Here is a 13,019-nt window from a genome sequence, read left to right as displayed (position 1 = left end):
TTTGGCATTGATCATGTTGAATGGATCAAGCTCATACATTCTAGCAGCTTGCCTCTTTTGAGTTGGAGCTGGTCCTCTTGGACTACTCCAAAGATGAGTATTCTTTGCTATTTTCTCTAACAACTCATAAGCTTCATCTTCATGCTTAATGATGAATTCCCCTCCAGTTTGAGCATCAATGATTCCTCTGATAGCAGGAGTGATATTTGTGTAAAAATTCTGGTTTATCATCCATTTAGGAATGGCATGATGTGGACATTGTCTCTCCAACTCCTTCCATCTCATCCATGACTCATAAAGAGTCTCATCTTCTCTTGGTCTAAAAGCAATCATTTGATTCCTCAACTCTTGAGTTTTTCCAGGTGAAAAGTATTGTGCAAGAAATGCATCAGTGAGTTGCTCCCAATTTGTGATGGAGTTATGAGGTAAAGAATCAAGCCAATCCAATGCTCTATCTTTCAAAGAGAATGGGAATAGCTTCAATCTTGCTGCATCATCAGACACTCCAGGTTGTTTTTGCATGTCACAGATCATAGCAAATTTCTTTAGATGTGTGTGTGGATTTTCTGAAGGATGACCTCCGAATTGAGAATTCTGAATCATTTGTAGTACTCCAAAATCCATCTTGTAACTATTTGCATCAATTCTTGGTCTTGCTATGCTCTCTCTCAAGTCATCAAAACGAGGAAAAGCATGATCCATCATACTTCCCCTAGGCACATTAGCATTTACAACCTCTTCACCTTGGGCTGCATTTTCATTGTTTCGATCATTTCCAAGATTACCGCCAATTACGATTCTTTAACACCATGTGCGCTTCTAATTCAGTTTCTCTCAATGCTTCTTTTCTTTTTCTGGTTTCTTTCTTGTTGGCTTTACAAAATTTCTCAATTTCAGGATTGAACAATAAAGATGTGTCACTTGTGCTTCTAGCTCTTCTCATAAAAGATTAAAAGTACCTGAAAAAGAACAAACAAATACAAAATGAAAAGATAACAAAGATAAAACTAAAAACAACTAAAATAATCAATAATTCAATCTTAAACAAACAACTCCCCGGCAACGGTGCCAAAAACTTGATGTGGACCAACCGCAAGTGCACGGGTCGTTCAAGTAGTATAGAAAAAGATATCGTTCCCACGAGGAGTTGTGTTAATGATTGAATTTTTGATATAAAAAGTTGACTAAATTAAACTATTTTTGAAATTAAAGTAATGAATTGATGGGTAATGAAGTATAAAATCTATGTGTGCAAAATTAATAGTCTATTCAACAATGTAATGATTAAACTAAATTTGCATCAAATTAAAATAAGCAAATTCAAATATAGCAAAATTTAAAATAGCAAGCAATTAAATTTGATTAGAAATTAACAATTATAAAAAGGCGATTCCGGAGTTCGGGATTTCATATTCGAGCTATTTTGGGATTTTAAATTGGTTATCCAATCTTGTGGAACTTACGGGTTTTAAGGAGATTAATTCTCAAATCCTTTGAATACCCTTTCGAGTGAGACAAAGAGTGCCTTAATCAATCTAATCCTACTTTCGTGGAGTTAGAGTTAATTAAGACCCATTAGGTTCTTTAATTAATCTGTGAATCCTCTTAATCCTTAGTCTATTTCTAGATCTAAGTTAATTAAGTCCAATTTCTTGATTATCTATCACAAGGGCTTCTCCTTTCGGTGCCTCAACCATGGATTAAGAACATCACTTAATGGGATCCTACACTAAGCATGTAATTAAGCACACAAGAAATGAATAAAATCCATTAAGACCACAAAATATGGATTACCCAATCAAAATCCACAAAATGTCTTAAATATTATAACCCTTACTCCAGAATCTAAGTAAAACTACTCACTACCCATAATATTTACAAGGTATTGTGACTGTAAATGGAAATAAAGCTTTAATCTAAGCTAAGAAACAAGAAACTAAACACTAGAAATGTAGGAAAAATGTAAGAAAAGAAAGAAATCTCCAAATCTGGTTGGAAATGGAGTGGGCGATGATTGTGGCTCTTCAGCTGCTGCCTCCCCTATTCCTTTTCTTCCTCTACTTGCTTCCTCCTCTTTCTAAAATGGGAAATGGGGCTATTTATAGCATTTTCTGACATGGAGCCTTAAAATGGTGTGTTTTAGGAGGAATTTTGAGGAATCTTACATGACTCATTAATGAAACCTTTGTGGGATGCATAAGTGGATGCATAAGTTATGCGATCCCTTATCTGATTTTCTGTTTTAGTTCACTTATGCAAAATCGCATGACTTGGCGCATAGGTTATGCACAATTCCGTGAGAGTGCATAAGGGAGGCGTGAATGTGCATAAGCTATGCGATCTCCTTATGCACAATGGCAGTATTGGAATAGTGATTTTTCTCCTTATGCAGTCTGCATGGCTTATGCAAACAAATTACGCACAATTTGGTCAATGCATATTTCAGCTTGAAAACTTGTTTTTGGCATCTTTAGCTGTAGAGATCACTCCTCAATGGCAAAATTTCTCTTCAGTCCTTCAAAAACACCATTTTTCCTACAAAACAAAGTAAAAATTACAAATTAATCCAAAATTGACAATTATGAAAAACTAACTAAATAACTAATGAAATTAGCTAAAAATGACTAATAATAAAATAAAATAGCTATGAAACTAGACCTAAACGACTATGCAAAATGTATGCATCATAAGGCTTTAGAGTTTGAAACCTTGAACCAAGGCAACATGACAGTTACAGAGTATGAGATGAAGTTTACCAAATTATCCCACTTTGGTAAACACTTGATTCCAAATGAGGATAATAATGCTCACAGGTTTGAAAGGGGCTTACGAGACAAATGAATTGATTGTGTAGCTCCTTTACGACTACCTAAATATGAGGAGGTGGTTGATCGGGCTAGACAGATAGAGATGTGTGATGATGAACGTTGGGCTCGTGAGCAGTGCAAGCAGTTTAAGAAAGATGGTCAGGGTAATCAGTTTAACAGAGGACAGAGTCATCAGGGTTCTTATCAGGGTAATAAGTAGGGTTCTCAGTCTACAGTTGATAATAGGGCACATCAATCTAGAGTTGGTCAAGGACGTGAGCAGAGGACTCATACAGGGAATGCTCCGTATAGTCATATTAGCATTGGGCCTGTTTCCACTCCTTGTCAGCATTGTGGTAAGCTACATAAGGGCACTTATCATTGGGTCACTGGAGCATGCTTTGGTTGTGGATAGCTGAGACACCGTAGACAGGACTGTCCTACTAGTGGGATAACTCAGGGTGCTGGTCAGGCAGCACATTCTGCTCCCTCTCAGGTTTAGCCAGTTTCATAGTATAGTGGTAGAAGTCAAGGTTCTGGTGGTCATGGTCAGGGTGGTAGAGGGTCTGCTCAAACTCAGGGATAGACATCTGGTGGTAGAGGTAAGCTAGTGTTTTTGCTTTGACTCAGCAAGATGCTTAAGCATCTAATGCAGTAGTGATAGGTACACTTCCTATTTGTTCATTTGATGCTAGAGTACTGTTTGATCCTGGTTCCAGTCATTCCTTTATTTCTTCATACTTTTCCATGAGATTTAGTACACCACCTATTTTATGAGAGTATCCTTTATCAGTATCAACACCTATGGGGAATGTAATAGAAACTGATATGGTGTATAGGGGATGTATAGTTCAAATTGGAGATAGGAAATTAGCTGTAGATCTTGTTTCTTTGGATATTTTTGAGTTTGATGTGATTTTAAGCATGGACTGGTTATCCACTTATCACGTTTCATTGGATTGTCATAGTAAAGTTGTGTTCTTTAAAATTCCTAGGGAGATAGAATTTTAATTTCAGGGAGATCGTAGTATAGCCTCTAGTAATCTTATCTCGGCAGTGAGTGCTAGCCGATTATTGCGAAAGAAGTGTAAGGGGTATCTAGCTTATGTTAGAGATGTTCAGGTAGAAGGTGTAGGTTTGGAGAATGTTGCAGTGGTTAAGGAGTTTCTTGATGTGTTTCCAGAAGATTTATCAGGTTTACCCCCGAAGCGAGAGGTAGAGTTTGGTATAGATTTAGTTCCTGGAATTGAGCCCATGTCTATGCCACCTTATCGCATGGCACCTGCAGAACTTAATGAGTTGAAGGAGCAATTACAGGACCTACTAGATAAAGGGTTTATTCGGCCTAATGTTTCTCCATGGGGTGCTCCTGTGTTATTTGTGTGGAAGAAGGATGGGTCTTTGAGAATGTGCATTGATTACAGGCAATTGAATGAGGTGACTGTGCGTAATAAGTATCCTCTTCCACGCATAGATGACCCATTTGACCAACTTCAAGGTGCAAAGTGTTTTTCCAAGATTAATCTTTGATCTGAGTATCATCAATTGAGGGTCAAGAAAGAAGACATACTCAAGACTGCCTTTAGGACTAGGTATGGACACTATGAATTTCTCGTAATGCCTTTTGGTCTTACCAATGCCCCAGCCACTTTTATGGATCTCATGAATAGAGTTTTCAAACCTTTCTTAGATCAATTTGTTATAGTGTTCATTGATGACATTCTAGTGTACTCAAAGAGTAAAGAGGAGCATGAGCAGCATTTGAGAATTGTCCTTCAGACCTTACAAGAATACAAGCTATATGCCAAGTTTCCAAAATGTGAGTTTGAGTTAGATAGTATGGCTTTCCCAGGCCATATAGTGTCTAAGGATAGGGTGTGTGTTGATAAGAAGAAAGTTGAGGTAGTGCTTCATTGGCCTAGACCAACAACTGTGTCAGAGATTTATAATTTCTTGGATTTAGCAGGGTATTATAGATAGTTTGTTCAAGACTTCTCTCGTATTGTAGCACCTTTAACTAAGTTAACATAGAAGAATGTGAAATTTCAGTGGTCTGAGGCTTGTGAAAAAAGTTTTCAAGAGCTTAAGACTCGTTTGACTCTGACACGAGTTAGCTCTTACATGCGGATCGAGGGTTATGCAGTTTATTGTGATGCTTCTAGGATGTATTTTGATGCAGCATGGATGGGTTGTTATATATACTTCTTGTCAGTTGAAAAAGCATGAGCAAAATTATCCAACTCATGATTTAGAAATGGCTGCAGTAATTTTTACTTTGAAAATCTTGAGGCACTATCTGTATGGTGAGACTTGTGAGATCTTCACTGACCACAAAAGTCTCAAATACATCTTTGACCAACGTGATCTTAATTTTAGGCAAAGGAGATTGGTAGAATTGTTGAAGGATTATGATTGCACCATACAATATCACCCTGGAAAAACTAATGTGATAGCTGATGCCCTAAGCATAAAGTTTTTTAATAGTTTAGCCCGTATATCTACCAATAGGAGGCCACTGATTGGTGAATTACATGAGTTGCTAGATCAAGGAGTAGAGTTTGAAATCATAGCTAGATCATTCCTAGCACATTTTCGAGTTAGGCCTATCTTGATTGATCGAATTAAGGCTGCTTAGAAGAGGGATTCTCAGTTGTGCAAGATTATAGATAGTATTCATCAAGGCAAAGTTCAAGGGTTCATGTTAAATGATGATGGAGTTCTTCATTATGGCACTAGACTTTGTGTCCCTGGTGTTGATGAGTTAAGAAGAGAAATCATGGAGAAGGCACACCATTCTGCTTACATAGTACACCCAAGTTCAACTAAGATGTACCATGATTTAAGGGACCATTATTGGTGGAGTGGCATGAAGAGGGATGTTGCAGACTTTGTTGCTAAATGTTTGACTTGTTAACAAGTTAAGGCAGAACATCAGAGATCGTCTAGGTTACTTCAGCCATTGCCTATTCCCGAGTGGAAGTGGGAGCACATTTCCATAGACTTTGTTATGGGTTTACCTAGTACACGAGGTGGTTACAATGCAATCTGGGTGATAGTGAATAGATTGAAAAAATTTGCTCATTTCCTTCCTGTGAAGACTACATATGACTTTGCTAAACTTAAACAGTTGTATATAGACAAGATTATTAGTCTTCATAGTGTTCCAGTTTCTATTGTCTCTGATCATAGTACTTAGTTTACTTCTCGATTTTGGAAGCAATTCCAATAAGCTTTGGGAGCACGAGTAGACTTTAGTACTGCTTTTTACCCCCCAGACAGATGGACAGTCAGAAAGGACTATACAGACGTTGGAGGACATGCTTCGTGCATGTGTTATGGATTTTGGTGGTTGTTAGTATCATCATTTGCCTTTAGTGGAGTTTGCTTATAATAACAGTTATCAGGCAAGTATAGAGATGTCTCAATAGGAGGCATTATATGGTCGAACGTGTAGGTTACCAATTTGTTGGGATAAAGTTGGAGAAAGAAGGTTTACTAGACCAGAGTTGATACAGTTAACTTCAGAGAAGGTTCGGCTAATTCGTGATAGACTTTTGACTACTCAACGTCAATAAAGAAGTTATGCTGACCCTAAGCTTAAAGATGTAGAGTTTATGGTTGGTGATCATGTATTTCTGAGAGTTTCTCCTATAAAATGAATCATGAGGTTTGGGAAGAAATGGAAGCTTAGCTCTCATTTTGTTGGTCCATTTCAAATTTTGGAGAGAATTGGAGCAGTTGCTTACCGTTTAGCCCTTCCACCTGATTTTGCACATGTACATCCAGTTTTCCATACCTCTATGCTTAGGAAGTATGTACCAGATCTATCTCATATTTTGCAACCTCATATCACACAATTTAGGGATAATATATCATATGAGGAGCAACCAGTAAAGATTTTAAATCGACAAATTGGGAAACTCCGGTCTAAGGAAGTGGCTTTGGTCAAAGTCTTGTGGCATAATCACTCAAGTAGTGAGGCCACATGGGTGGCAGAATCTAAAATGCGAGCCAAATATCCTCACTTATTTGATTCTTCAGGTTAGAATTTTATTTGTTTAAATTTAGGGACCGAATTTCTTTTAAGGGGGAAGTATGTGGAAACTCAATATTTTATTTATTTATTTATTTTAATTAGTTAATAATATTTTAATATATTTATAAAAAATATAATATTTTATTACATGGCCTACTTATTTATTTATATATATATATTATTTTTAAAATTAAATATATATCTGTAATCTGAACAATCCAGTTTAATAATAACTCTTATCCCATTTTATACCTAATAGAACTCTTGAAATATATATACCTTAATCATCTATTTCTGCTAAATTTTGCTCTCAAAGCCTGCTTATCACCTTCTTTTTTCTACTAAATACTCTCAACAGGTATTTTCATCATCTTTTATATATTGTTATATATGTGTGTTTATATAACTCTTATCCCATTCTATACTTAATAGAACTCTTAAAATATATATACCTTAATCATCTATTTCTGCTAAACTTTACTCTCAAAGCCTGCTTATCACCTCATTTTTTCTACCAAATACTCTCAACAGTTATTTTTGTCATCTTTTATATATTGTTATACATGTGTGTGTGTGTATATATATATAAATCTGATGTGCGCAAATAATCTATAAATTATTATTTTTCTATTCATCACCTTGAATTTTATTTTCAAGGTAAAAATTCCCTTTCTTTGTTCAATAATGAGTGAATTTGATTTTATTTTCTTTTATTGAATTGTTACAACTACACTCCAGAAATTTTTTTTTTCTTTTTTCTTTGACCTTCAATACTAAACTGGATTGATCACAATTACTATTGGATAATAACTTATTTCTATATCACATTGTTTTTTTTTTCAAAAAATATATATATACATACACACACACAAAATTTTCTCCCCTACCGTGCATGTAACTGTTGAGGAAGATTTTTCTTGACTTTAATTATTATTATTATTTTTTTTCCTTCCCCTGACAGCATCCAAACCTACGATTTCTTTAAATTTTTATTTTTTTTTTACTTTTTTTTGGCTGTTAAAGTCTCAAAACGTATTGTTTTGATTATTATTATTATTATTATTATTAACTTCCTACATAAAATTTTTATATTTAATGAGTCTGTCATATTAGTTTAATTGATTAAATTTTTACTATATTTTTAATATATAAGAGATTTAAATATTTATTTTGTCATTTAAAATTATCTCTCTTTTATTAAATCTAGCTATTGTTTTGGAGGTTATAGGTGAGTGATAGTTATAGTACATGGCATCATTTTAGTCTCTTTTAAAATTTTTTAATATTAAATTTGCTATCAAATAAAATTTTAAATTAATATTTTAATAATTATTTTACATGTGACTTTCTAGAGTATTATTTTATTATTGAATTTTATTCTTATTTTAATTAAATAATTAATTTTATCAATTAACTCTGCATTAGAACCATTCGGATTTCGAGAACAGGCCTTTAATGTATTTATATTAATTGATATCAGATTATAAAATTTATCGATGTGTTACACTAAATTTATTTGAGATTGATTTGATCGTATTGACTCTCTAAAATTATTAAAATAAACTGTTAGAATTGCACTATCAGTTATTATTTGCTATCTGAAATTTTTTTATGGATTTTCATTGATTTGTACAAATTGATTTTTTGTTTTGAATTGGCACCTATGTCCAGTATCTGCATCTGTTATTCAGTCCCGTCGTGTGAACTATCACGGTATTAGGTTGCATTGTTGAGTCATGCATCATTATAATTTATGGTTTGTATTAGTATCATATGCATTGATATCTGTGAATGAGGAAGAAGATATCTAATATCTGGTAGCGTGCTTACCATCTGGGCTTTGGTGATGTGAGGTATCATCACCCTTGTGTATTGTACCATAAAATTTTATTGAATGAATTTCTTTTATATATATGTTTTATGAAATTATTTTATTAATGATTTTGATAGCATGAGTATTATTTTATTGAAAAGAAAATTTATTGTGAAATTAATCAAGCGTCTGCCTATTTCTATTCTGTTGTATGCTATAATTATCATTCACTGAGCATTAGCTCAAATCACGTTTTCTCATATGCATTATCTGCTTTGATTAGTAGAATTCATGATTGATTTAAATATTCAGTCTATTTTCTGGAGAGGGACAATCTTTGATTTGTTCTCATAGTATGCTCGAATTCATATTTTCTTATGCTAATAATTAGTTTAATTTATTGAACAGTTTAAATTTTTATTTGAAATTTGTAAAGATTTCATAATTTACTTATGAGATATTTATGTTGTTTATTTAGTATTTTATTTATTAAGATTTTATTTATTTTTTTAAGTGTTAGTAAGTGACAATATATTTATTCAAAATATCTTAATAAAAATTTATATAATTTAAAAATATTTAAATTATACACCAATTGTGACATAAAATTTTGGACCGTGACAACAGCAAAGCAAGACACGAAATCTATTCTGCCATATTGAACCTGATATATAGATTTTGACAGACGGATTTTCCCGCATTGCTTTTACACTTAGCAAAGTCAAGAGGAGATCGCAACACCAGTAATAAAAATATATTTTTAAGATATTTGGCAGGTACCCAACGCAATAAATTAAATTTAATTCGTTCATTTTGATTTAATTTATTAAAAATAAAATATTTTTATTAAGTATCGAACTATTAATATCAAATATTATAGGTAAAGTAATAAAAATATTTTGTATAAATATATAATGACAGTAATTATAGTATTTTGAATTACAATAACATAAACGTATTAGAATAAAATAAGAAATTGAAATGTTACAAAATTATTAATTTAATCTATATTTTATCTGTCTGTGGTTTTTTTTTTTTCTGTATACTGAGGAATTTTTCCAGTATGGGATGATATTAATTTAGGTTGAGTGTATGGAAATGAGACTCATCCTCTGATGATTTTGCCTCTGCACCTTCTTTCTCAATATATAAATAATTTTTGCTTATAAAAGCTATGAAATTATTTCATTAAGCTAAAAAGTGGTTTTTCCCTAATAAATTATGGACCCATAGTATTTAAGGGACGCGTACTGTACCGAATCGGTTGGTCCAAAATGTGGTCACTTCCGACAAATTATGGACCCAAAGCATCTCAGCTACGCTTATATATAGACCAGTCCCGGTCCGGAATGGGTCGGCAATTAGGTGAAAACTAGCTATTTATTTATGTATTATGTAAATTATTTATTATTTTATTTTAAAAATATAATTTAATGTTTATGTTTTATATTTTAATATTATAATATAAAATTTTATTAATTATAAAATTTTTAATTAATTACAATTTAATAAAAAAAATATAATTTTATATTTAATAAAAGATATAAAAATATATTTTTATTTAATTTTAAATCTTGTAATAAATTGATTTATAAATTATTTTTTATTACTTTTTAAATTCACTAATATATATAAATAAAATGATAAGCAAAATTTAAAAAATATGTCAATTTCTGACGTTATTAAAATTTCAAATAGAAGAAATATTCTTAAAAAATAAATGTTAAATTTTACAAATTATTTTTTACTAAATAATATATATATGTTTTTAAAAAAATAAAAATATATTTATATTTATTTTGAATAATGTCAAAACTTATCCACCAGTTTTAATTTGAGGTGCTGGAGTCTTTTCAAAAGTTATAAAGTCCTAAGTTCAAATTTTAATCGGAATCATATCTTCAATTATTTATCATTTTTTTTAACCTAATTAAAAATTTAATGTTTTATAAAACCTGAAATTATAAATTTAAAAGTTTTAAAATTTTTAATTGATCTAGTAAAAAGAATTTTACATATATTTTTTTATGAGATAATAATTTAATAGTTGAAATTTAAAAATAGTTAAAAATAATTAAACTTTAATATGATTAGCTAATCTTTTATATAAAAAGTTATAAAAAAAAAGGATAAAAAATACGTCACATCATAATTTTTAAAATATTCTTATTTCCTTTTTTAGAATATACAATTTTATAATAAATTAATATAGTTAATTAATTTTATTTTTAAATGAAAAAAATTAAAATTTTCTAATTTAAAAAAATATTTTTAAATAAATAAAAAACAAAATTTTGTAAAAATTCAATTGAAATAGAATTCAAAGCTAAGTCACGAGCCAGAAAGGGATCGTGGCCAAAACTACGTGTAGATATTATTGACCCCATGTGTTTTGGGCATTGCAAGGGTTATGTAGGTGTAGGGCAAGTGAGAGACACTTGCTAGCTCGATGGGGGGTTGTGGGTTTAGTGATAAAAAAAGGGGTGGTGTTCGACCACTGCAAAAATAATAATAACTAAACAAATTATTCAAAACCTTTGTAAATTTTTTTAATTTAATTAATTTAATTTTAATAATTAATTTAATTGAATGATTCAATTTATAAAAATAATTCAAATATTTTCCTATATTATTAATGTTGGCTAATCCTTTTAAATTTTTTTTATCAATTTTAGTAATAACTTTTAAATTGAGTGAAATATCATTGTATTAGTTCTATTTATTTTGTGAAAAATATTATTTTTTAAATATTTTTATACTTTATAGTGTTTGAGACACTCAGAAAAATAGAGTTAATAAAAAATATTTTTTCTAATAAAAAAGAAAATTAAATTATTTTTAAAGAAAATAACAATTTTATTAAAATATGAAACACTTATACGTGGATGATCACCAGTTTTATATTACAAATCAAACAATAGAAAATATTTTCATAAAAAATATTTTTTTAGAAAGAGATATGAAATAAATAGTACCTGAGAGAGTGATAAAGCAAAGGTTCAAAGAGATAATTAATGAATATTGTAACATCCTAAAATTTTAAATTTTATTATTTTATGATTGTTATTGATATTTTAATTTTATTTAAATTTTAAGAAATTATTTGAGATTTTTCGGATTTTAAAAATCAGGTTCAATTTTTCGAAAATATAAACTTTGATGATTTTTAAAAATTTATTTAAAGACCACGTGGCAAAACTAAAAATATATTTGGAGTCTACAAATTTTTCTGAGTTTTCTAGAATTTTTTAGGAATTTTTGGACCTCATTTTCGGTCTCAAGACAGAGTAAAAATTTAAAATTTTGTATCCTAAATCGAACCGATCGAATCAAACCGGACCGGATCGGACCGGTCGAATCGGACCGGTCTTCTTCTTTTTCTTCCTCCTCCCCGCGCGCGTCCCGACCTCCCTCCCCTTCTCTCCCGTTTTCTCTCTCCTCCCTCCTCCCCTTGCCTCGCCGCCTCTCTGTCACCCACTCGCGCGCCACCTCCGATAGTCCCACCCACCGCCGCTGAACAGCGGAAACGGCGCTGAAGTGGAAGCGGCAGCGCGACCGTTCGTCTTCCTGGCCAAAATCCGGCCGATCCGACCACCAATCGGACCGGGTCTTGTGTCTAAACTCATCTACTCGTCGAGAGCTTTCCATAGACACCAAGAACACCGAAATCTATCGAGCGGTTTGTCCAATTTTTACCCGGGAAGTTTTAGCCCATGTTGACTTTCGGGCTAGATTTCTCGCAAACCGTGAACCCCACGAGAAAACCGAGAGTACCAGAGCGCTCCACTCGTCGAGAGCTTCGTGGGGATATAAATTTCAAAATTTTCAGACACTGTTTTTCGGTGGGTCCCACGGAACTTCGCAGTGTTTTTCCAAGCATTGAATGAGCTTAGAAAATTCTGAAAAATTTATGTACTAACCTCCGTGTTATGGGCTTCGTGTGAGGATCCTCAATTTGTGGAAATTCGAGGTTGTCAGTGCGTGAATTTCCGGCTGGACCAGTTCTAGGAAAAGTCTCGAATTGGACGGAGGTTTTGGTTACCCCATTGTCGACGTCGAGGCGTTCCGGTCGGAATCAGCAAAGGTAAACCCGAACCTTACTTTTTCGTAATTTTCTAGTACTTAAATAGGATTAAAAATTCATAAAATATTTGTGGCAGCTTAGAAAATTATGATTCTTTTTGTAATAACCTAGTAATATTGCTAAGGACCGCGGGGCAAAGTTTTAGAATTTTTAGAGCTTAGTTAGACAGTTTTTGCAAAAATGATAAATTATAAGGACTAAATTGAAATTTTACATATTGTGATGGATGACTGATTTGATGGGCCAAGGAGGGGCTGTGTGATGTGATTGAGTTGCGGA

At 32.2% G+C, this 13,019-nt stretch overlaps 1 non-coding gene across 1 annotated transcript; it reads left to right on the top strand.

Annotated features, from left to right (window-relative positions):
• The first annotated feature begins 241 nt into the window (after nt 1-241).
• Nucleotides 242-349, top strand: LOC131178175 (small nucleolar RNA R71). Its single transcript, XR_009147307.1, has one exon. It is a non-coding gene; the product is annotated as a small nucleolar RNA R71 (small nucleolar RNA).
• The last annotated feature ends 12,670 nt before the right edge of the window (nt 350-13,019 follow it).

This window comes from Hevea brasiliensis, chromosome 2, assembly GCF_030052815.1.
Source record: "Hevea brasiliensis isolate MT/VB/25A 57/8 chromosome 2, ASM3005281v1, whole genome shotgun sequence".
Classification (NCBI taxonomy): Eukaryota; Viridiplantae; Streptophyta; class Magnoliopsida; order Malpighiales; family Euphorbiaceae; genus Hevea; species Hevea brasiliensis.
Note: the sequence above shows the minus strand (reverse complement) of the source record. Positions and strands in the feature narration are given on the sequence as shown.